General features: G+C 52.2%; 1 protein-coding gene across 3 annotated transcripts in view; it reads left to right on the top strand.

Moving 5' to 3' along the window:
• Nucleotides 1–24228, top strand: part of KDM4B (lysine demethylase 4B) — a 125565-nt gene that overhangs the window by 15757 nt on the left and 85580 nt on the right. For all 3 annotated transcript variants that reach the window (XM_039247596.1, XM_039247594.1, XM_039247595.1), the window contains exon 2: nt 20075–20171. The gene's annotated coding sequence lies outside the window, so the exon portion shown is untranslated. The remainder of the gene's footprint in view (nt 1–20074; nt 20172–24228) is intronic.

Below are 24228 nucleotides of genomic sequence, written 5' to 3'. Positions count from 1 at the left end.
TACTGGGACTCCAGCAGTTGTGTCATGTGCTCACCTACTGGTGTGTCTTTGTGACGTCGTCTGCATAGGTTTCTGTAACCCCACTTCGCACTCAAGATTCACAGCTATTGCATCAACACAAATGAGCTTCCATGTACTTCCCCCTCGGGGTGACCCCCACACTCCTGCCCCCAGGTCCCTGCAACCATTGATCTGGTCTCTATAATCTACTTATTTTGAGGATGTACCTTTGGGGACTGGCTTCGTTCACTTCTAGTCCATCCATCCAAATTATTGCCCGTATCAGTCGCTCGTTGGTTTTTATTGCTCAGTAGCGTTGCATGCCCACATCATATTATAATCCTCTGTATTTCTATAAGGTGTATAGTAGGTAGTAGTAGTGTCTCATCTTTCATTCCTGATTTTAGCAATCTAAATCTTTCCTATCTTTTTTTCCTTGATCGGTCTACCTAGAGGTTTATTGGTTTCATTGATCTTTTCATGGAACCAACTTTTGCTTCAGTTGATTTTCTCTTGTTCTGTTAATTTCTGCTCTAGTCTTTATTATTTTCTTCTTACTGATTGCTTTGGATTTAGTTTGGTCTTTCTTCAGTGTCTTCAGGTAGAAGTTTAGATTATTGATTTGTGAGCTTTCTTCTTTTAATATAGACAGCTGTGAATTTCCCTCTAAGTACTGCTTCACTGCATCCTGTAAGTTTTGGTTTATTGTGACTTCATTTTCATTCACCTCAAAGTGTTTTCTAGTTTTGCTTGTGATTTCTTCTCTTACCCATTGGTTATTTAATAGTATGTTTTTTAGGGGCACCTAGGTGGTTCCGTCGATTAAGCATCGGACTTTGGCTCAGGTTGTAATCTTCAAGTCCATGAATTTGAGCTCTGTGTTGGGATCTGCGCTGACAGCTCAGAGACTGCTTAGGATTCTGTCTCCCTCTCTCTGCCCCTCCCCCATTTGTTCTCTCTCTCTCTCTCTCTCTCTCTCTCTCTCTCACTCACTCAAATAAATAAACTTAGGATGCCTGGGTGGCTCAGTCAAATATCCTACTTTGGCCCAGGTCATGATCTCACGGTTCGTGGGCTTGAGCCCCGGGCCCGGCTCTGTGCTGATAGCTCAGAGTCTGGAGCCTGCTTTGGATTCTGTGCCTCCCTTTCTCTGCCCCTCCCCTGCTCACAGTCTGTGTGTGTGTGTGTCTCTCTCTCTCAAAAATAAACATTAAAAAAATTTCTTTAAATAAATAGACTTAAAAGAGTATGTTTTTAAATTTCCACGTATTTGTCAATCCCCAAATTTCCTTCTGTTACTGATTTCTAATTTTTATTGTGGTCAGAGAACCTACTTTGTATGATTTGAAATTCTTGTTAATTTAATGAGGCTTGTTTTATAGCCTAACATATGGTCTGTCCTGGAGAATGATTCCTATGTACTGAGAAGAAAGTCTGTTTACTGCTCTTAGGTGGGGTTCTCTCCACGTCTGTTGGTTTGGAGTGTTACTCAAGGCTTCTCTTTCTTTGTTGTTTCTGCCGGGTTGTTTCATTCATTGTTGATAGTGGGGTATTGCTGTCTCCCACTGTTATTAATTGAATTGTCTATTTCTCCCCTTTTCTTCCATTAGTTTTCGCTTCATGTATTTTGGGACTTGTTAATAGGTGCATATAAGTTTGTAATTGTTACATCATTCTAAAATGTCCGTCTTTAACATTTTTGTCTTTTAAAGGCTATTTTGGGTGTTATTAGTGTAACCACTCCAGTTTTCTTATAGTTGCTATTTTATGTTCCATCCTTTTATTTGCAACCTACTTATATCTTTGAATCTAAAGAGCGTCTTTGATAGCATATAATTGGGTCTGGTTTTGTTTTTGTTTTTTTTCCAGTTTGACAATCTCTCTCTCTCTCTTAAGTTTTAAATTAAACCCCAGTTAGTTAACATGCAGTGTAATAATTAGTTTTAGGCTCAGAATTTAGTGATTCAACACTTCTGTATAGCACCCGGTGCTCATCACAATATTGCATTTCTTAATCCCCATCACCTCTTGAGCCCATCCCCCCTCCCCCCTCCCTTCTGTTGACCAGCAGTTCGTTCTCTATAGTTAAAAGTCTGTGTCTTGGTTTGCCTCTCTCTTTTTTTCCCCCTTTGCTCCTTAGTTGTGTTTCTTAATTCCACATAGGAGTGAAATGGGATGGTATTTGGCTTTCTCTGACTGACTTATTTCACTTAGCAAAAATCCACTCTCGCTCCAATGCTGTTGCAATGGCAAGATTTCATTATTTTTTATGACTGAATAATATTCCAGTGTACACCACCTCTGTATCCATTCATCAGTGGATAGATACTTGGGCTGTTTCCATAGTTCGGCTAGTGTAGCTAATGTTGCTATCAACATTGGGGTGCATGTGCCCCTTTGAATTAGCATTTTTGTATTCTTTGGATAAGTACCTAGTAGTTCAGTTGCTGGGTTGTAAGCAACTTTTTTAACTTTTTGAGGAACCTCTACACTGTTTTCCAGAGTGGTTGTGCCAGTTTGCGTTCCCACCAACAGTGCAAGGGAGTTCTCCTCTCTCCACATCCTCACCAGTACCTGTTGTTTCTTAGAGAGAGAGGGAGAGAGAGAGAGAGAGAGAGAGAGAGTTAAATGTTTATTTTTGAGAGAGAGAGGAGAGAGAGAGACAGAGTGCAAGAGAGGGGCAGAGAGAGAGAGGGAGGCACAGAATCCGAAGCAGGCTCCAGGCGCTGAGCTGTCAGCACAGAGGCTGATGTGGGGCTTGAACCCACAAACTGCGAGATTGTGACCTGAGCCGAAGTTGGAGGCTTAACTGACTGAGCTTCCCGGGCACCCCTCTTGTGTTTTTTATTTTAACCATTCTTCTGAGAGGTTTGAGGCGATACCTCATTGTAATTTCGATTTGCATTCCCCTGATGATGAGTGACGTTGAGCAATTTTTCAATTGTCCGTTAGCCATCTGGATGTCTTTCTTTGGCACAATGTCTGTTCCTGTCTTCTGCCCATTTTTTGGTTTGATTTCATTTTTGGGTGTTGAGTTTGATAAGTTCTTTATAGATTTTGGATACTAACCCTTTTTTAGAAGGTATTGGCAAATACCTTCTCCCATTCCTTCGGTTGCCTTTTAGTTCTGCTGATTGTTTCCTTAGCTGTGAGGAAAGTTTTTTTTTAATCTTGATGAGGCCCCAGTAGTTCATTTTTGCTTTTGTTTCCCTTGCCTCCGGAGACGTGTTGAGTAAGAAGTTGCTGCGGCCAAGGTCTAACAGGTTGTTGTCTATCTTCTCCATGGTTTTCTGTCTCACATTTAGGTCTTGTATCCATTTTGAATTTATTTTTGTGTCTGGTGTAAGGAATGGGTCCGGTTTCCTTTTTCTGCAGTTTGCTGTCCAGTTTTCACAGCACCATTTGTTGAAGAGACTTTTTCCATCAGATATTCTTTTCTGCTTTGTTGGAGATTAGTTTGACCATATGGTTGTGGGTCCATTTCTGGGTGTTCTATTCCATTGATCTCTGTTCTGTGTCTGTTTTCATGCCAGTACCATGCTGTTTTGATCACTGCCGCTTTGTACTATAACTTGACGTTCAGAATTGTGATGCCTTCAGCTTTGCTTTTCTTTTTCAAGATTGCTTTGGCTATTTGGAGCCTTTTGTGGTTCCATACAAATTTTAGGATTGTTTGTTCTAGCTATGTGAAGAACGCTGATGGTATTTTGATGAGGACTGCATAATGTGTAGATTGCTTTGGGCAGTATAGACATATCACCAGTATGTGTGCTTCCTATCCATGAGCATGGAATGTCTTTCCATTTTCTTTCATCTGTGCCTTATAGTTCTCAGGGTACAGAACTTTTACTTGTTTCGTTAGGTTTATTCCTACATTTCCTATGGTTCTGGTACAATTGTAAATGAAATTGATTCCTTAACTCTTGCTCCTGCTGCTTCGTCATTGGTGTATAGAAATGCATCAGATTTCTGTACGTTGATTTTGTATCCTGCGACCTTGCTGAATTCATGGATCAGTTCTAGCAGGTTTTTGGTGGAGTCTTTCAGGTTCCTGTAAAGTACCATGTTATCTGCAAATAGTGAAAGATTGACTTCTTTCTTGTTGATCTGGGTGCCTCTTATTTCTTTTTGTTGTCTGATCGCGGAGGCTAGGGCTTCCAGTGCTATGTTGAATAACAGTAATGAGAGTGGACATCCCTGCCTCATTCCTGACTGTATGACAGTCTCTGTTTTTTGGTTGCAACTGTCTAATACATCCACATTCATTCATCTATCTTTTTTAAAAACAATTTTTTTTTAAGTTTATTTATTTTGACACAGAGAGAGAAAGCATGAGCAGGGAAGGGACAGAAAGAGAGGGAGAGAGAGAGAATCCCAAGCAGGCTCCTTGCTATCAGCACAGAGCCTGACGTCGGGGTCAATCTCAAGAACCGTGACATGACCTGAGCCCAAATTGTCAGATGCTTAACTGAGCCACACAGGCATCCCCTCTATCTATTTTCAAAGTAGGCTCCCTGCCCAACATGGGACTTGAATTCACAACCCTGAAATTAAGAGTCCCACACTCTACTGACTGAGCCAGCCAGGCACCCCTAATCCATCCATGTTTCATGTCATTATTGAGGTAGTTGGATCTATGTCTGTTACTTTCCTTTTGTTTACTGTCTCGTCTTCAGTTCCTCTCCTTTACTGCCTTTTTTTTTTGCATGGAGTGAATATTTTCTAGTGTGGTATTTTAATGTCTTTAATGATTTTTCTCACTTTATTTAAAAAAAATTTTTTTTAATGTTTTATTTATTTCTAGGAGAGAGAGAGAGATAGCGTGAGCAGGGGAGGGTCAGAGAGAGAGGGAGTCACAGACTGAAACAGGCTCCATGCTCTGAGCTGGCAGTCAGCACAGAGCCCGACGCGGGGCTCGAACCCACGAACCGCGAGATCATGACCTAAGTGAAAGTCGGACGCTTAACCGACTAAGCCACCCAGGTGCCCCTCACTTTATTTTTTGAAGTATATTCCAGCGGTTGCTGTAGTTCTTCTCATGTATATCCGATCAGAATTTCCAGTGGGATTTGGAGCAAATCTATGCTGATTCCGTTTGCAACGAGCTTCCTTAGGATTAAGCTCCCTTGGTCAGTGAAAGAGCTTGGGGTTTTCAGGGGCGCTCGTGGGTCTGTCTGCCTGCTTGCGTCCGTTGTTGGCGCACTCCTCCTCAGCCTCGGTGAGGCGAGCGTGGCAAAGCCCTCGCAAAGCTGCCACACCGGAAAATATCTGCGAGGACCTGCCATCCCCGGCCTGGGCTTGGGAGGCGCCGACTCCATGTCACCACCCTCTCTGTGGTTTTGGCCTCTTCTCCCTCGCCCAGTCTAAGCTGACTGGTTTGTGGCTCTGATCCTGTCACAGGATTCCAAATCTGGGTCAGCGTGTCACGCCCACTTGCAGGCAGGCAGGTCTTTGGTTTAAGGTGTGCCTGGTAGTGAGCCCCGTGGCCGTGACCTGGTTGTGGCTGGACCCTTGTCGTGAGAGCCTCGGGGGGCAGCCTGTGTGGCAGGGACCCAGAGCAGACCACGTGGGTGGTCAGGGTGTTCCGATACATTCAGGTAAAGCTCCCAAACAGCAGGAAGTGGTGGTGGAGCTCTGGAGAGCTCTGATGTGTTCATTTTCCAGGGTGCTGTTTTTTTTTTTTAATGGCAGCTTTAGTGAGGAGGACTCTCAGGCCATTCGTTCACCTTCTCAGTGTGTAATTCAGAGGTGCCTGTCTGGCTCAGTCAGTTAAGTGGCTGACTAGGGCTCAGGTCACGATTTCTTCATTCATGAGTTCAAGCCCCGCGTTGGGCTCTGTGCTGACAGCTCGGAGCCTGGAGCTGCTTCGGATTCTGTGTCTCCCTCTCTCTCTCTGCCCCTCCCCCGCTCATGCTCAGTCTCTCTCTCCCCCCCGCCCCCGGAAAAATAAATGAACATTAAAATTTTAAAAAAAAGTGTACAATTCAGTGGTCATTAGTATGTTTACAGGGCGGTGCGATGATCACCACTGTGTAATTTCAGAATTTTTTTGTCATCCCAAAAGGAAACCCCATACCGTTTACGTGATCATCCCCGTGCCCCTCCCCCAGTCCCTGGCAACCCCTCATCTGCTTCCTCTGTGGAGGAGCCTGTGCTGGACGCGTCACGCACGTGGACTCACACCCCGTGTGGCCTCCCGTGTCTGGTTCCCTCCCTGAGCGTCGTGTGTTTAGGCTCCATCCGCGGGGCGGCGGGGGTGGGCGCCTCGTTCCTGCTCGTGGCCGAGGGACGTGCGCGTGCGCGGTGGACACGGTCCTCTGTGGATGTGCGCGTGCGCGGCGGACGCATCTGAGGGACGGGCGCGTGCGCGGCGGACGCCTGTGTTTCTCCATCCGTCTGTTGTCGGGCGTCTGGGTTGTTTCCACGGTTTGACCATTACGAGTAATGCCTGTAATGCATAGTATGAACACGCACGTACACGTGGTTGTGTGCACGCTGCTGCTTTCGTTTCTCTTGGGTAGGTACCCGGGGGCGGAATTGCTGATCCCATGCAAACTCCATGTTTGACCCTTGAAGACACTGCCAGATTGTTTTCCAAAGTGGTTTACAGTCCTACCAGCAGTGTGTGAAGGCTCCAGTTTGGCTAGGTGTTTTATGCTATTTTTATTATTTTTTAAAAATGTTTGTTTATGGGGAGCCTGGGTGGCTCAGTCGGTTAAGCCTCCGACTCTTGGTTTTGCCTCAGGACATGATCTCACAGTTTGTGGGTTCGGCCCGCGTCCGGCTTTACGCTGATGTTGCAGAGCCTGCTTGGGATTCTCTCTCTCCCTTCTTTCAACTACCCCCCCCCACGCTCTTTTTCAAAAAAAATAAACTTATAAAAAATTAAAAATAAATAAAAATTTACTTTTGAGAGAGAATGGGCGTGTGCAAGCAGGGGATGGGCAGAGAGAGAAGACAGAGGGTCTGAAGTGGGCTCTGCCCTGGCAGCACAGAGCCTGACGCGGGGCTTGAACTCCCAAGTCGTGAGATCATGGGCTGAGCCAAAGTCGGACACTTACCAGACGGAGCCCCCCAGGCACCCCAGGCTTGGTGTTTTAAGTGTGAATTAGGTGGAGTGGGTACTGTAATGCTTTCACTGATGGCTTTCTCCCAGGACGCGTCACCGCTTTCCAGGGACATTGGTTCTTGTCTCCCTGGATGGCCCAGCCCGTTGGGCTGCTTGGAGGGGCAGGGGCCTCTGGGTCCCAGGCACAGCTCTCCAGGTGGGCTCTGAGAACCCTTTGTTTTTCTAAAGGTCGGTGTAGGTATTCCCACTAAAGGCAGAAGGCTGTGTGTATTAGGAATTTCCCCAGATCCTACCACCCAGAGATAACTGTCCTTGATCTTGGCCCAGGCTCCCCTGGTCACTGCTGTGTGTGTGGTAGAGGTCCTTCTGTGTCATTGACCGTGTGCGCCTTCATTTTCATTGGGGCGCGTATGCTTTACTCCTGGGATTGTGAGTATTTTGTTCTCTTTAGGCATTGCAACAGTGAACATCCTCGCTGCTGACAGGAGCCCCTGTGAGCACAGATGCTTAGAGCGTGGACGCCTTTTTTTTTTTTTTTTTTTTAATTTTTAAATGCACAGAGCCCGATGCAGGGCTCGAACCCACGAACCATGAGATCATGACCTGAGCTGAAGTCGGACGCTTAACTGACTGAGCCACCCAGGCGCCCCACGTGGATGCCTTTTATATCTTCAAGTGGGTTGCTCACTTGTCCCTGGGAAGGTGGTCTAGGTTGACGCTCCCACGGTGGCTCGAGGCTCTCGTCATATGGGTGACAGCCCTTCAGTGTGACAGCCACAGATGTCCCCAGATGTCATGGGGGGGGCACAGGATTGCCTCCAGTTGAGAAAAGTGTTTTATAATAATAACCTCTCCTCTATTAGGGCTGTTACCACCTTTTGTATCACACTTTTTTTTTCTCAGCTTCCCATTTATCCTTCAGCTTTATTTTTGATGTGTTGGTACATAGAATGTCTTCAAGTTTATTGCCAGAATTCTTTTCCTTTAAAGTTCGTGGTCTTGTGACCTCCTTGGAGAGGTCTTCCCCCTCCCCCCCACCCCCCCTAAGATTATAAAAACACTGGCCAGCGTCTCCCTCCTTGGACTCCTGCGGAGTTCATGAAGACCTGCGGTCTAGACATTATGGGGCAGGACAGTGTGGGGACTTCCGTGTGTCGCCCCGCTGGCCCGCACGGCTCCCCTTTTGCTAGCTGTGTGGTCTCAAACCAGTCAGTCCACTATCCCGTGCCTCAGTTTCCGCATCCGTGAAATGGGCTGTGACGGCAGTGCCTGCTTCCCAGGGTCGCGGCTGATCAGACATGCCAGGCGTTTAGAGCCTCCCTGCGTGAGGGTTAGGTGTGCCCTCTTCGTCAGCCCCCCCCTCCCCCCCTCGTGCTGTTTGTCCCTAATCCCAACAGGGGCTCGAGGGAAGGCCGGGAGCAGACTCCAGAAGGGGAGGGTGGGGTTCAGGGAGGCCAGTGAACCCAGCCCAGGTTTGTGAGGGAGGAGCCGGGCCTCTCTGGGTACATAACCCGTGTCCCTGCGTATGGCCCAGCCCTGGCCTCTCCCGGTGCCCGTGCACGATCACAGGGCGCAATCACAGAGACACAGGAAGATGATTTTGTTAACGATTCTGTTTTAAGTGGTGAACGAGGGAGCGCCCAAGACCTGCGCACACAAATAAAGGCCGGACTGGGGTTCTCGTCCCCGGCAGGCCTCCCCGGCTGTGCAGGGAGCTTCCTCGGGGGTCCCCGCTGAGGCTGGCATCCACCCCTCTCCCTGCGTGGCTCCAGCCCCTCACCCGTGGCTGTGGGCCAGGGGGACAGGTGGCCTTTGCCCGTGCTGCTTCCCGGACGCTGTGGAGCTCAGTGGAGACATAGGTGGGCTGGCAGACCCTGTATTTGTCCCTGATGCTCCAAGCAGGTGCTGGCAGCCGCTTCCACGGCTCTCCCGGCCTCTAGGCTGCCTGTCCAAGCACTCCCACCTGCTTTTAGTTTTCCAGTCCGAGGGCTTCCTCTTTAATTGTTGCAGTAAAAGTCTTTAGAGGCAGAATTTCAGATGCCCAGCAAAGTTGCAAGAATAACACAAAGAATTCCTGAATGCATTTCACCCAGTTCCCTGAGAATGTTTTGTTCGTCTGCTCTATTCCTTCTCTCTCTCTCTCTCCCCCCCTCTGTCTCTCTCACTCTGCACTTCTCCTGAACTGTGTCAGAGAGATGCCCCTTTACCTGTAAATGCTTCCGTGATTAGTTCTTCCAGACAAGACAATCTGTCTTGCAGACAAACTGTCAGGATCAGGAAATTAATTCTCAGAATTACGAAGAGAGAATCCGGGACCACACACCGTATTCAGTTGTCAGACTGCTTTTGTTTCCTTTAACCTGGAACAGTTCCTGAGTGTGTTTGGAGTTCATGACTTTGACCTTTGGGAGAGGACAGGCTGGTTCTTCTGTAGGATGTCCCTCAACGTGGGCTTGTCTGATGCTTCCTCTCGGTTACATACTTTTGGCAGGAATATCCCAGTAGTGACCTTCTGTCCTCCTTAGTGCATTGTATCCGGAGGCCCCTGGGGCCAGTTTGCTCCGTGTCTGGTGATACTCACCTCCGTCACTTGGTTAAGAAGGCTCTAGAGCTAGCCTAGAGTTCCTGCTTCCCAATTTGCAGTCCGCAAATTCCGTGTGGGGAGATAGTGTCTGAGGCCACGTGGACACCGTGTTACGCGCCCGGCACCCACTGTTGGTTTTAGCGGCCGATGTTGATTCTGGCCAGAGGATGATTGCCTGATTCTGTCATCCCTTTTGGCATTTGTTAATTGGTTTTCCACTGTAAGGACCAGCTGTCTCTTCTTCCCCACTAGTTTATATCCATGTGGACTCGTGGACTCTTACCTGAATCAATGGGTTATGATCCAGCGCTACCATTATGTTTCTGGTTGCTCCAGAGGCCCCAAATGTATCTGGAGTTAGAGACCCAGCAAGGTGGCTCGTGGTGTCCTTTTGCATGACCTTACCATTCCGTGTGTGCCTCCCAATTTTGGGGATACAGTGGGGGTCCCAGGCCCATCCTGTACTCTTCCCTGCCCCTGCTCTGGGGTCGCCCACTTCTCCAGGGAGCCTTGTTCTTCTCGTGGACAAGGCCGGTTAGAAACCAAGATCTGGGTGTTCAGTGTGCTCATTGCCCATGGGGTGCCTTCGTGTCTGGGCCCCCCCATTGCCCAAAGCTGGAAATAATGACACAGGTGTGTATATTAGCATTCCTGTGTTACGTATGTATGTATCACACACACATACATGGACATGTCTGCTTCTGGCATACACATATGTCCTCGCTGGTGCCTGGGAGTTCGCGTTGATATTTCCAGTCCCAGTGCCCCCCCCACAGGCTCTTTGCTGTCTTCCGCCTTCTAACTCCCTCTCTGTCACCAAGAACCCGGCCTCATCATCAACAGTTAAAAGAAGCCTGCAGAGCAGAAGTTAATCATTTGTTGTATCTTTTATCTCCAAGGCATATGTTTTCAAAATTGTGGTTTTAAAAAAATGTTTGTTGGGGCGCCTGGGTGGCTTAGTCGGTTAAGCGTCCGACTTTCACTTAGGTCATGATCTCGCGGTTCGTGGGTTCGAGCCCCGCGTCGGGCTCTGTGCTGACTGCCAGCTCAGAGCCTGGAGCCTGTTTCAGAGTCTGTGACTCCCTCTCTCTCTGACCCTCCCCTGCTCACGCTGTCTCGCTCTCCTAGAAATAAATAAAACATTTTAAAAAATTAAAAAAAAATGTTAACTTTGAGAGGGAGAGGGAGAGCACGAGCGGGGGGAGGGTCAGAGAGAGAGGGAGAGAGAGAAAATCCCAAGCAGGCTGTGCACTGTCAGCACAGAGCCTGACACGGGGCTCGATCCCACAAACCTTGAGATCACGACCCGTGCTGAAATCAATAGCCAGATGCTTAACTGACCGAGCCACCCAGGCGCTCCCAAAATTGTGTGTAAAAGTGGCCTGTGTTCGTTCTTCCTTTTTTCTTTAATGTGGTCATATCCTTTACCTGAAATATTTGTTTTTGTATTTGTTGTAGATTTCCTCCCCGCCCCAACTCTTGTTGATATCATTCCTTCGTTCATCCGATAGGTGGGACATTAGCACCCTTCCACGTCAGAACTGTGCAGAAAGGTGTCCCGAGAGGAATGTCCTCACCCCTCCTTGCAGGGAATGACCTCAGTAGTCTTTGGCTTATCCTTTCACTGGTGCTCAAGAGAGCAGACCTGTATGTTGTCACCTGTCCCCACCTCTTTCACACTAAGTGTGGCATAGTGAACTTGAACGTCACTCTTCGCTGAAGGGTGTATCCTAGAAACCTCTTCACCTGGCTGTGGAGATGTCCTCTTCTGCACAGCTGCGTGGGGTCTGCTGTGGGACGCATATGGTTACTTCCACCTCTCCCGCATGTGGGCATTTCGGTTGTTTCCAGTATCTTACAGCTGTAAACGGCACGGTAGCAGAGGCCCTTGCATCCAGGGATTTTTGTATTCGTGGAAGAGTATCTTCAGCGTGGATTTCCAGCAGCGAGATTGCTGGGTCAGAAGTGAAGTGTGCGTGGGTTTCGTCAGCTTCTGCCCGGTTCCCTCCCCGGGGGTGGTATGGGTTTACTCCCATCGTCCCCGTGGGACGACAGGTCGGTCTGGTCCCCACAGGCTTACCAGCAGGGTGTGCTGTGTGGTTTTAATCAGTGTTTCTGGAATGAGGAATATTTAATATGTCAAAGACTATTTTTATATTTTTCCTGTGAACTGCCTGTTCATGCTTTTACCCCTTTAAAAAAAAAAAATGTAACGTTTGTTTATTTTTGAGAGAGAGAAAGAGACATAGTGTGAGTGGCGGAGGGATGGAGAGAGAGACTCAGAATCCAAAGCAGGCTCCAGGCTCTGAGCTGTCAGCACAGAACCTGACACGGGGCTCAAACTCATGAACCATGAGATCATGACCTGAGCTGCAGTCGGACTCTCAACCGACTGAGCCACCAAAGCGCCCTGCCCTTTGTGGTGTTTTTAAAAATATTTGCTCTGAGTTTCACCAGTTGCATTTTGACTTTTTATTTTATTATTTTAAATTCTTTTTAATGTTCGTTTATTTTAGAGAGAGAGACAGACAGAGTGTGAGCAAGGGAGTGGCAGAGAGAGAGGGAGACACAGACTCAAAAAAGGCTCCGGGCTCTGAGCCGTCAGCACAGAGCCCAACGTGGGGCTTCAGCTCACGAACGTGAGATCATGACCTGAGCCGACTTTGGACGCTCAGCTGACTGAGCCGCCCTGGTGCCCTGCATTTTGATGTTTTAATGATGTTTTTGTTTGTTTGTTTTTATTTGCCCTGAAGAAGTATGTGTATTTTGAAATAAGTTTTGATGTAGTCGAGTTAATGGATCTTTCTTTTTCTATTGAATCTGGATCTGGGCCCCTGATGGGGAAGCCTTTTCTCTGCTGAGTGGGAGGCGAGCCCCCATGTTTTCCTCCAGCCTCGTACGGTCACACGCTTCCCACGCACACATGGAGACCCCTCATCGGTTTGGACGCACACCCGTGCTCGTCCGCGGCGTGAAGTACGGGCCTGACTGTGTTTTCCTAAAGGGCTGCCCCGTTGACCCAGCACCGTTGCTGGAAGCCCATCCTTACCCAGTGCTTTGAGATGCTGCTCTCATCTCCCTCCCTCCCTCCCTGACCTGTGGCCCCTGGCCACCGGGGGAGGTCACCTTCAAGAAAGACACGTATGCGCCCACTCCTTCCTTCCCAGCATGTGAAATGTGTGCCGTGGGTCCCGCAGAACAGGGCAGATCACCTCCAGGCATCTCACAGCTTGTCGCTCCCGGCCGGAAGCTTCCCCGGTCCTGGCGCTCCCTCTGAAGTCTGTATTTAGCACCCCCCCAACCCCGCCAGGTGCTAATGTTTGGCTGCCTTTCGTGCTCCAGACCCTGCAGAGGACGGCCCTGTAGAGGAGTCTGGGTGGCGGGGAGGCGTGTGTCCCGAACATAAAAGCAGCTGGCTGGTCGGAGGTGGGTGTTTTCTAGAAAAGCCGTGTTGCCCCATTGCCCTTTGGGGGCCTCCTGCAGGGCCGCTCGGAGCATGAACTGGGGAGGGCGCCTCGCCACCCCGTGCATCCTCGGATGTGCCTGCTCTCCCTGAGGGAGCCTTTGCTTTTCCTTTTTTAAAGTTTATTTTGAGAGAGAGAGAGCGAGAGAGAGAACGCACGGGTGTGCGCATGGGAGAGGGGCAGAAAGTGGGAGAGAAGCCTCGAGCCTGACTTGGGGCTTGAATCCCGGACACTGAGATCATGACATGAGCCAAAATCATGAGTCAGATGCCTTTTTTTCTTTCTAAGTAAATACTGTTTTTTAAAAATGTTTATTTTTGAGAGAGAGAGAGAGAGAGAGCACAAGCAGGAAGGGGCAGAGAGAGGTGGGGACAGAGGATCTGAAGCAGGCTCAGCGTTGACAGCAGAAAGCCTAATGTGGGGCTCGAACCCACAAACCATGAGATTATGACCGGAGCTGAAGCTGACGCTCAAAACCGACTGAGCCACCAGGCGCCCCAGGCTGAGTGAGCCCATAGCTACTGCTGTTTGTGGCGAGTTTGGCATGTGCCAGAGCTCCTCTAATCGCCCTTGTCGGTTCCCTTTACTGCACAAGTAGGGCATTGACATGGTGAGCCCACTTCACAGATGAGGAAACTGAGGCCCTGTTAGGAACTTGCCCTGGGTCACGTGGCTGAGCTGGACCCAGGCCTCTGGAGCCTGCGCTTGTCCCCACGACCCCACAGTGCTCTCCAGGGAGAAAATTTGAGAAAACCTGACACTGTGAAGAGTGTCATCATTGCAGCGATTAAGGCTCTTCCATCCCAGGGCCGGGCCCCAGCTGCCCTGTTGCCACGTTCTCGGGGGTTTGGGCCTCCTTTTCCCTCCCCTGCTCCTCTCACGTGCCAGTGGGCACCTTCTCACGCCGGTGGGCCAGTTGTTTATCTTCTTTGGGGAAATGTCCATTCGGATCCTTCATCTCTTTGCAGATTAGGTTGTCTTTCTGTTGTCAAACCTTAAGCGTTCTTTATAGATTCCTGGGACAAGTCCCTTTTGAGATACAGGGTCTGCAGATGGTCTTCACCCATTCTGCGCTCGTCTTTACTTTCCTTGATGACGTCCTTTGAAGCACAAAGTCTCCTTTATCTTTTGTTGCTTGTGCTGTTGGTGTGGCATCTAGAAGCCATTGCCTAATCTGCAGCCACAAAGACTAATTCCGGTGTTGTCTTCTGTGAGCTGTAGAGAGTTAGCTCTTATGTTTAGATCTATGATCCATTTGGAGCTGAGTTTTGCACGTGGTGTGAGGTAGGGCTTCACCTTCATTCTTCCCCATGGGGATCCAGTCGTCTTAGTCCAGTTGTTGAAAAGACTGTTCTTTCCCCATCGAGTGGTCTTGGCAGCCTCCTTGAACACCAGCGGGCTTTCCACGTGTGGACTTCTTTCTGGGGGCTGCTGAGTGGCTCGGTTGGTTGAGCGTCAGACTCTTGACTCCCAGCGGCTCAGGTCGTGATCTCGCGGTTTGTGAGATCGAGCCCCCATCGGGCTTCATGCTGACCGCCCAGAGCCTGCTTTGGATCCTCTGTCCCGGCCCTCCCCGCCCCTCCCCTGCTCATGCGAGAGCTCTCTCTCTCTTTCTGAAAATAAACAATTAAAAACAAGTGTGGATTCATTTCTGGACGGTCCGCTCTCTTGTGTCGATGTCTGTGCCTGTCACTGTGCTGGTGCTGCGCTGCCTCGTTAGCTGTAAGTTTTGTCCTCCCCACTTGTATCTGCTGGGGGGTGGGCATTAAGGAAAATAATGGGGTTCTTACATTTCCGTATAGTCAGACCAGACCCCTCTTAGTCAGGATCCAGATGGCCCGGGGTGCCCACCACGTCCCCAACTGAGCCGTTGCGACTTCCACAGCTGGGTTCCAGGGTCCCCGAGGACATGGGGGCGTTGGTGAGGCGCTGTCAGCAAGAGGCTCTCCGGCCGGTATGGAAAGATTGGCGACATGGGTCACTCCTCTGTATCTTTCAAACACGAAGGGTCTGAAACTTGTGTTCAGCAGGCTGGGTCTTCAGCGGGTCCTGAAACCAGACTGCCGTGTGGTATCAGCTTGCTTTTTCTTTGCTTATCGGTATGGACCTTTTTTATAGCCGCTCTCCTCCTGCAGCTAAAACCTGCTGTGCAGCGAGCTTCAGAGGACAGAGGGGAAGATTGGCTTGCTTGCTTGCTTTCCTTCTTTCTTTTTTTTTTTTTTGAGTTTTTATTTTGAAATAATTTTAGCCCGATTGAAATGTTACAAAGGCAGTACGGAGAGTTCTCCAGGTACATTTCCGCCACCAGCATGGAACACAACTGCAGAATTACCCAAATGAAGCAGGCAGCACAGAGGAATAGTACGTACCGAACTGCAGCCTTCACCTGGATCCCCCAGCTGCCACATGCATGTCCCCTGTCTGCCCCAGAGCCCTCTCCGGGACCCTGCACTGCATTCAGCCATTGCCCTCCGTCTCCTCTGGGCTGGGACTCTTGGTCGTTCCGGATGTTGTGACCTCGGTGCTTTTGCAGAGCGCTGGCCGGGGACCTCACTGTACATTCCTCAACTTGCCTTCGTGCCCAGTGTTTTCCGGGCTTCGGACGCAGGTCACGCAGCTCGGGGATGGGCTGAGTTCCCTGGGCAGCCTGCTGCTGCATCTCCTTGCCGGTGACGTCAGCCTCCATCCTGTGGCCACGGCCGTGCTGCCCCGGAGTCTGCGCCAGAAAGTTGCTGTTTGTCCCTTCGGGACTTTGCGATTGTGCAAACACCTTGTTTCCCCTCAAACTGGTGCCTGTCCTTTGCAGCACCTGCGTGTGGCCCTTCCCTGCTGGGGGCGGCGGCTTGTACTATGACTCTCATGCGCTGACCTTGTATGAGTCTTATTGCTTCTCCATCTGTGAACTGGAATTCTTTTGTGGAAGAGGGCAGTCCCTTCCTCCTCACTTACGGTATGTTTTAAATTTTGCGCCAGTGAGGACTGGGGGGGTCGTTATTCCATCCTGTGCATTATAGTTCAGCACTGGAACTAGTTTGTTGCCCCAGTTGCCCTTGGCTTTGGCCATTGGGCTGCTCCTTGTCTGGGGTCCTGTGTCCTTCCTTCATGACCACACCCCCTGGGGAGGGCTGCCTTCCTGCCCGGTGCTCCGCTCACCTTGTGTATTTCCGGCTGCAGCCCTGCAAGGGAACACTTCTCCACGTTGGAGAAGGAGATTCAGAAACGGTGAGCTGGGTGCGTGCAGTGCCAGGGGCTGACGGGGCCTCTCCTGTCATAGACAGAGCTCGGAGATGTGAATCCCATCCCATGCGTGCCTGCGTGCGTGTCTGTGTTTATTTCCGTGTCCATCTGTGTGGATATATATGTTTTTCAGAAACATAGGAGTTCGTGCTGATCTGATGATAGTGTGCTCAGGCCGGTGGACCCTCTTGACGCTTTGGGGGACCTCCCTGCTTTATGAGGGGCACGTATAGCCCCTTTTGAGGGCCACCTGGGGCTTGTGGCCGAGGACGAGCAGGCAGAGTTGGGCGTTCAGCTCTCCTGGTCAGGTAGCCAGCTGAGTGAGCAGGTGAGGGCTCCCTCCCCGTCTGGCCTAGAGGCTGCCCAGCCAGCCCTCTGCCCCTCGAAGCCCGGGCCCAGCTCCAGGGCACGAGTAGGCAGTGTGGCGTGGGCCAGCCCTCCGAACCTTCCCCGAGGGTCAGCCCCGGAGCAGCTGATGGCTGGTAGGACCAGGGGACGTAGGGGCACCTTCCCCACCCTGGGGAAGCCAAGCCCGGGGGGGGGGGTTCCCCAGAGATGCCACCAGGTGGTGGCAGTTCCTAACCCCTGAGCCTTTAGGTGCCACTGGCTTTTCCCATTTCCTGCTTTTGCTGCCTCTGGGCCCCCCCTGCCTGCCCTTTGAGGAGGGGGTAGCTGCGTAAACCACTCCGCCTGCTGCTTTAGTGTCTGCGCCCGTGGTCGGCGGGTCAGAGTAACAAGCTCTTCCGACGGTCAGACTGTGCCTTTTAGGGATGTCGCGTCTGACGTCTCAGGTCGCTACTGCGGGCTCCTACCTTGTTGCAACCGGACTCCCCTCCTGGGTTCTATTCTTAGTGCCCCAGATTCCCCGGGACCCACAGGGAGGTCAGTGGCTGGGCTGGGCCAGCCTGGGCAGCGGGGAGCATCAAACCCAGCCTGCTTGGCAGGGGCCTTTCTGATTTGTTTCCCTTTTAAAAAATTACTTAGACTTTATTACTGTTTTTTAAAGCATTTCACATTTACAGAGAGACTGGGAGTGTTCCCCCCCACCCCACCCCCATTTCCCCACTGGGACCTCCCGTTAGGCTGGAACATTTGTAGCAGTTAATGAACCAATGTTGATACATTCTCAGTAAGCAGAGTCCACACTTGTTCAGCTCCAGGCCCCTTGACAGTTTCGAGGAGGCCAGACAGGGCTTTTCTAGAAGGCCCTTCCTTGGGTGCGTTGGGTGCTTTTCTCATCGTGAGACTGGGGTGATGGTTTTGGGGAGGAAGACCCCAGGGTGAGGTGCCCTCCTCCTGACAGCACCCCAGGGGTGCGGGCTGCCACCGTGGCCTGTCACCGCGGATGTTGGTCCTGGTCCCCTGGCTGAGGTGGGCTGTCCGGTGTCTCCACCGTAAGCTCACGCCCCTCCCGGGTTCCATGCTGTCCTTTCTGGGAGGCTGTCACTGGGCCTACCCACACTTCAGGGCCCTGAGGCCAGGCCCTGGCACGCTGGGACCTCCAGGGTGGCTGCTGGCCGGCTGTGGGAGGCCCGCGGCCCCTGATGGAGCAGTGGAGGTGGGTGGTCCCGGCCCCTTGTCCACTGCGGACACGGGTCAGGGTGGGTGGCGGCTGCTCTTTGGGCCGCAGGCCTGACCCCAGCCTCCCAGCTCAGGGATTGGCGCTCTTGTCCCCGTGGGGCACAGGGACAGTAGGATCCGTGGTGTCGGTGACCTGGCAGCGGTGGGTCTGCCAAGTTGAGAGCCAGAGGCCCTGGGTGGTCCCCCTGCCTGTCAGCCCACGTGCTGCTGGGGGTGGCCCATGCCCAGCATGGGAACAGCCTGTGCAGGGACAGTTACAAGCGCCGGGGGAGACATGTGATCCCCTCGATGCAGGAGCAAAAGCCAGAGGCCGGCAGCTCGCGGCTCGGTCACTGGAAGCGAAGAGATCTCTCAACGCCCCGGAGAGCTGGGAAATGCACACGGAAGCTGCCGCATGAGTCTCCTGTGCCGCCGTCACGGACCGCCGCTTAGTGACTGAAAACCACTCTGATGACCTCAGCTCTGGAGGCCGGGACCCCAGCACGGGTCTCTCCAGGCTGCCGTCGAGGTGTAGGCGGGACTGGCTCCTTCCAGAGGCTCAGGCGGGAGTCCCGTCTTTGCCTGTGCAGCTTCGAGAGGCGCCCCCTTCCACCTTCCCTCTGTGACAGCGTGACCTCTGCCTTTGTGGTCACCTTCTCTGACCCGTCCTGTGATGACACGGGACGATCCAGCATCATCGTCTCATAAAGGTCCTTAACCCATGGAGTCCCCTCTGCTGTGGCCTCAGGTTGTGGTGATGAGGGCGTGGACATCGGGAGGCTGTCGCTCTGCCGGCCACCGCTCCAGGGCGGGGTTCCAGAACGGTCGGACCCTTAGACCTGAGCCTTTGCCGCAGGCAGGTCTGCAGGCAGGGCTGTGGAGCGGGGAAGGCGTCAGCCACGCAGGCTGGAGAGGCCTCCGCCCAAAGAAGATGGGCACAGCCCGAGCTCCGGCAGTCCCACAGCTTGACCTTGTCTTTCAACCTGTGGGCCTGACCTGTGAAAAGACGGTGTGGTCTGTTTCATGGGGTCGTGCCCAGGAGTTTTAAAAACCACACAAAAATCAGAGAAACCACCAGTGTGCGTTGCATGTCGTGAGGGTGTTGGTGAAGCTTGTGCCCTTTGAAGAAAGTGGGCGGGACTGCAGTGAACGTAGTCCCGCTCCCCAGGGCCCAGCTGCCCTCGCGCAGGGGGCCAGGCCGGAGGGGACACTCAGGTCCTGGATGGACACATGCAGGCACAGAGGCAGGGGTGGGGGTGGGGGAGTCCAGTAGATCTTGTGCAGTCAGGAGCTCGGGTGTCTGGAGAGGTGGGCGTGGGCTGGGGGGAGCGTCCAGGGATGGTGACAGCCTGCATTGTCCAAGGTCCTGGGGCTACATGGAAGGTTGGAAGTCTTGTCCTGCGTCCATGCAACACGTGTAGGGGTGTCTCCCTGCACAGCGGTGCACTCGCTGCCTACGACCCTGCCCTCCGTGGGGTCTTGGCTCTGAACAGCCGCTGCTGTGCTCTCTGCCTGCTGAGGGTGTCATTCGTGTCACTGAAAAGACGTGTTGACCCCATGACTTTCCTCCCTGGAGGGGTGCCTTTCTGGCCATTGGGCTTTGGAGGATGCAGAACTTCTTATAAACCCTAAGGTTTCCAGAACCTTCTTTGGTTTAATTTGATTGTTTCATAGAGCCTCTCACTTCCCCAGCTACTGATTTTTAGGGGCTGAGCCTAAGACGGGCAGCCGTTGGGAGACTCTGGTGGGGAAAGTGCTGGTAGCTATGATTTAGTCTTCTTGCAAATTGGCAAGGATTCGGAAGTGTCTGAACAGGGGCGCCTGGGTGGCTCAGTCGGTTAAGCGTCTGACTTCAGCTCAGGTCATGATCTCATGGTTTGTGGGTTCAAGTCCCGCGTCGGGCTCTGTGCTGACAGCTCGGAGCCTGGAGCTGCTTCAGATTCTGTGTCTCCCTCTCTCTCTGACCCTCCCCTGCTCACACTGTCTCTTTCTCTCTCTCTCAAAAATAAATAAAACATTAAAAACTTTTTTTAAAAAGAAATGTCTGAACAAAGGGGCGTAGCCTTGGACCACGCACAGCTGTTGGGAGTAGAATCTGGAATTGAGATTTAAGCGATGCCACCCATTTAGTGAATCACGCTTTTATTTTGTGCATCATAGGAGCCATCAGCGTTGCCGGGACCTGACAGAACCCCCTGCCAGCTACTGGGCACCTGTCCTTGTGGCCTCTGCTATCCAGAACGACCGGGACTTTGAAGTAAGTGCTCGGGCTCCTGGGCCCAGGTGGCCCCAGGAGAGCAGGCACCGAAGGCCACCCCTCAAGCCTACACGCTGGGGGGAGAAGGCAGCTGCTGTTTGGTCCTGAGTCCAGGAGAGACCAGGGCCCACGAGCCTTCGCACAGAGGAGTCCAGAAGCTTCATGTTGGTTCTGGTGGCTGTTTCTTCTCTAGTCTGGGTGCCCGGGTTTGCGCTCTCGCCCTTGATCCGAGTGCCATGGTGCATTTCGAGGGACACGGGGTCACCCAGGGTGAGGTGCCCCGCTGGCATCATGTGGGTCAGGGGGGACACCTCCCCTGGGCTCCTCGAGGGGCACGTTCGCCCCAAGCCATGGCCTACCGGAAATGGTGACCAGTCACACCGGAGAAGCGGTGGGGGATCTCTGAAAATGGAGAATTATTTTAGAATACCTTCTTCTTCTTTTTTTTTTAAGTTCATTTATTTTTCAGAGAGAGGGAGAGAGGAGCAGGGGGTAGGTGAGAGAGAGAGGGCGGGGGGGGAGTCCCAAGCAGGCTCTGTGCCATCAGCATAGAGCCCAACATGGGGCTCAAACTCAACTGCAAGGCTGTGCCCTGAGCTGAACTAGAGTTGGGTGTCTGAGCCACCCAGGTGCCCCTTAAAATACCATTTTTAGAAAAAATGTTTATTTTGAGAGACAGTGCACACTTACCTGCTTGTGCGAGGTGGGGGGGGGGCAGAGACAGAGGGGGAGAGAGAGTATCCCTAGCAGACTCTGTACATGGGGCTCGATCACGTGAACCGTGAGATCATGAGCTGCGTCAAAATCAAAAGTCAGATGCCTAATGATGGAGCCACCAGGTGCCCCTTTAAAATACCTTTTGGGCTATTTTATACCTGCGTGGCTCTGTCACGTAAACGTCTGACTTCAGCTCAGGTCATGATCTTGCGGTTCGTGAGTTCAGGCCCCATGTCAAGCACTGTGCTCACAGCTCAGAGCCTGGAGCTGCTTCAGATTCCGTGTCTCCCTCTCTCTCTGACCATCCTATGCTTGTGCTCACGCTCTCTCAAAAATAAACATTAAAAAATAATACGATAAAATACCTTTAAAAGAACCACATTGCCCAGCTGCCCTGAGTGTTTACTCCACGCCTTCTGCTTCCTCCTGTACTTTTGTAATTAACTGGCAACAGAGGGTTTTAAAGAGGTGGCCTCAGATGGCGGGCCATGGCGATAGCTCATAAGAAGAGATCGAATAACCCAGTCACCTCCCGGCTCACATCTACAGAGTGGGGGTGACCAGCTGGGGGGTGGTGACCGGCGGTGGGGGAGGACAGCCCCGTGTGCTCCCCGGCCATCCCACGTTGGCTGTTCCTGGTGCCCCAAGAAAAGCTACCTCATGTTCAGTGTTGATCTCCAAGGCCACGTGGTTAATTGGGCCGAGCATGGGCTAGAACATGGCCTTTTGTGCTCTGTCACGATTCAGGATGAGTAGTGGAACTCAGGTGCCCCTGTAGGAGAGGTGAAGAAAAGGTTTGGTTTCTTAAAGGGTAGATGTCAGGCATCTGGGTGTGGGGTCAGCTAACTGGGCTGTGGACCTGTCTGGCCCGTGGCCTGTTTTTGTGAGTAAAGTTTTATTGGCACACAGCGTGCAGGGACATACAGCCTCAGTCCGCTTCCTCCTGACAGAGACCGTGTGACCTGCTGAGGTGAGAATGTTTGCTGTGTGATCCTGTACAGAAAAGGCATGTCGCCCTTGGTCTAGGTTAGTTGGTTGCTTGCTGGGGGCTGGACGGACCAGGCCCTGCTGGACAGGTTTGGAAACGGTCTGCTCCATGTCTCGGAAGGCATTGCTTTTACCCTTAAAGCTTGTGTTTTGTTGGAGGACGCCAGCTCTCTAAGACGTGGCCTTCTCTCTGTACCCAGCTCAGTGTGACAGGTTCTGTGTGCGTAGCTTGCCCCGTGCGGTTAGGTTAACCATTAGTGGTCCCTCATGCAGTCGTCCTGACCTGCCGTCTCCTTTCATCAGCCCATTTTATAGCTGACAAAACTGAGAGCCACGACTAAGAAGGTTCTCTGGTAGAGGGGGAGGCATGAACGAGACTCGTGGCTCCTTCTTCCAAAAGGTCTGGGGCGTTGAGGGGGATTAGAGTCCTTGAGACAAAGCAGACCTGTGGTCTGGCTGTCCCCAGCAGGCTGCCTTGGACTCTAAAAATCCATCCTTGGGGAGACAGAATTTACATACCACAATACTCACCCTTTAGAAGCGTACAATACACTGATTTTTATTTCAATTCTTTAATTTTATTATAGATTTTTAAATATTTATTTTTGAGAGAGAACACAAGCGGGAGAGCGGCAGAGAGAGGGGGAGGCTCAGAATCCAAGCTGTCAGCACAGAGCCAGTCGCTGGGCTTGAACCCATGAGACGTGAGATCATGACCTGTGTGCAAGTCGGACACTTAAGCGACTGAGCCGTCCAGGAGCCCCAATCCAGGGATTTTTAGTCTACCTGGAGAGCCATGCAACCATCTGATTCTAGGACATTTTATTTCCTCAGAAAGAAACCCATCCTGTACTATAAACCTGTACAGTAAGCAGTCACTTCCCCTCCCCCAGCCCCGGCCCCCACAACCCCCTTCCTGCCCGTGGAGGAGCCTGTTCTGGACGTGTCACGCACGTGGACTCACACATGTGTGGCCTCCCGTGTCTGGTTCCCTCCCTGAGTGTCGTGTGTTCTGGGTCCATTCGCGGGGCGGCGGGGGTGGGCGCCTCGTTCCTGCTCGCGGCCGAGGGACGTGCGCGTGCGCGGTGGACACACCTCGGGCGTGCGTGTGCGCGGTGGACATATAATGTGTTCAGGGTCCGTCGGCGGGGCAGCAGGTATGGGCGCCGCGCTCCTCGCGGCTGAGGGATGTGCATGTGCGCGGTGGTCGCACCTGAGGGACGTGCGCCTGCACGGTGGACTTGTTCATCTGCGGCCATGCGTGTGCACGGTGGACACGTCGTGTGTTCAGGGTCCGTCTACAGGATGGGCGCCTCGCCCCTGCTCACAGTTGATCCCATTCCCTGTGTGGCGGACACACCATGTGTAGCCGCTCATCAGTCGGTGGGCGTTTTGGTTCTTTCCACTTTGGGTGTATTATGAAACGATGCTGCTGTGAATGTTCACGTACAGGTTTCTGTGTGGACATAGGTTTTGTTTTTCTTGGGTGGACACGGGGCCTGGAGTTGCTGGGTCACGTGGTCCCAGCCCTTGCTTCACCTTTTGAGTTACGGCCAGACTGCATTCCACAGTGGCCGGGCCACTTCCCATCCCCCCGGCGTGGGCGAGGGCTTCTCTCTGGACAGTCCCTGCCCTTCCCGCATCAGCTAGCGCCAACGTGAACTTGCGGGCCAGGGTTGTTGGCGGGGAGGAGGGGGTGTCACATCCAGAAACCACTTCCACTTGCGTGGCCCCCACCTCTGGCTGTCCCCATGGATTCCTGCAGCTTAGGGCTCTTCCTGCCCTGTGGCCATGGCCACTGTCCACGTCTGTTTAGGTTCAGGGGAGAACAGGGCTTGCCGACCTCGGTTGATAGCCCAGCCCGTTTCCAATGTTCTAGAAACTGTGCTTCTGTCCTGGTGAACGTAGGCAGATGTGTTGGGCTCCTGGAGCTGTGCCGCGCGGCAGCAGCGTCCAGGTTGGAAGGACGCGGGGATGTTTCTTCTTTCTTTGCATGATGGGCTTTTCACAAGGCGCCTGACGTGGCCTGAATAGTGCTTCCCCGTGCCCACCGCCTACTCGTGGGAGCCTGGTGGGGGCGCCCCCACGTGGTGAGAGGGACTTTGCAGATGGGATCACCTGAAGGCCCCCCGAGGTGGGAGACGTCACTGGATTATCTGGGGCCCCGGTGTCAACACAAGGGTCTTTGTAAGATGGAGGCAGGGGAGCCGGAGGCAGAGATGTGGGCGACCCTGCACCATTGGCTGTGAGGGTGGAGGACAGGCCAGCAGCTTGTGGGGGCTGGGGGCTGGGGATGCGTTGCCTCTGGAGGCCAGGAAAGGCGGGGACTCCAGAACGAGAGAAAACGCAGCGC

Source organism: Hyaena hyaena, unplaced genomic scaffold, assembly GCF_003009895.1.
Source record: "Hyaena hyaena isolate Hyena2069 unplaced genomic scaffold, ASM300989v1 scaffold_296, whole genome shotgun sequence".
In the NCBI taxonomy this organism is placed as follows: Eukaryota; Metazoa; Chordata; class Mammalia; order Carnivora; family Hyaenidae; genus Hyaena; species Hyaena hyaena.
The sequence above is the reverse complement of the archived record's forward strand: the minus strand, read 5'-3'. Positions and strand labels throughout refer to the sequence as shown.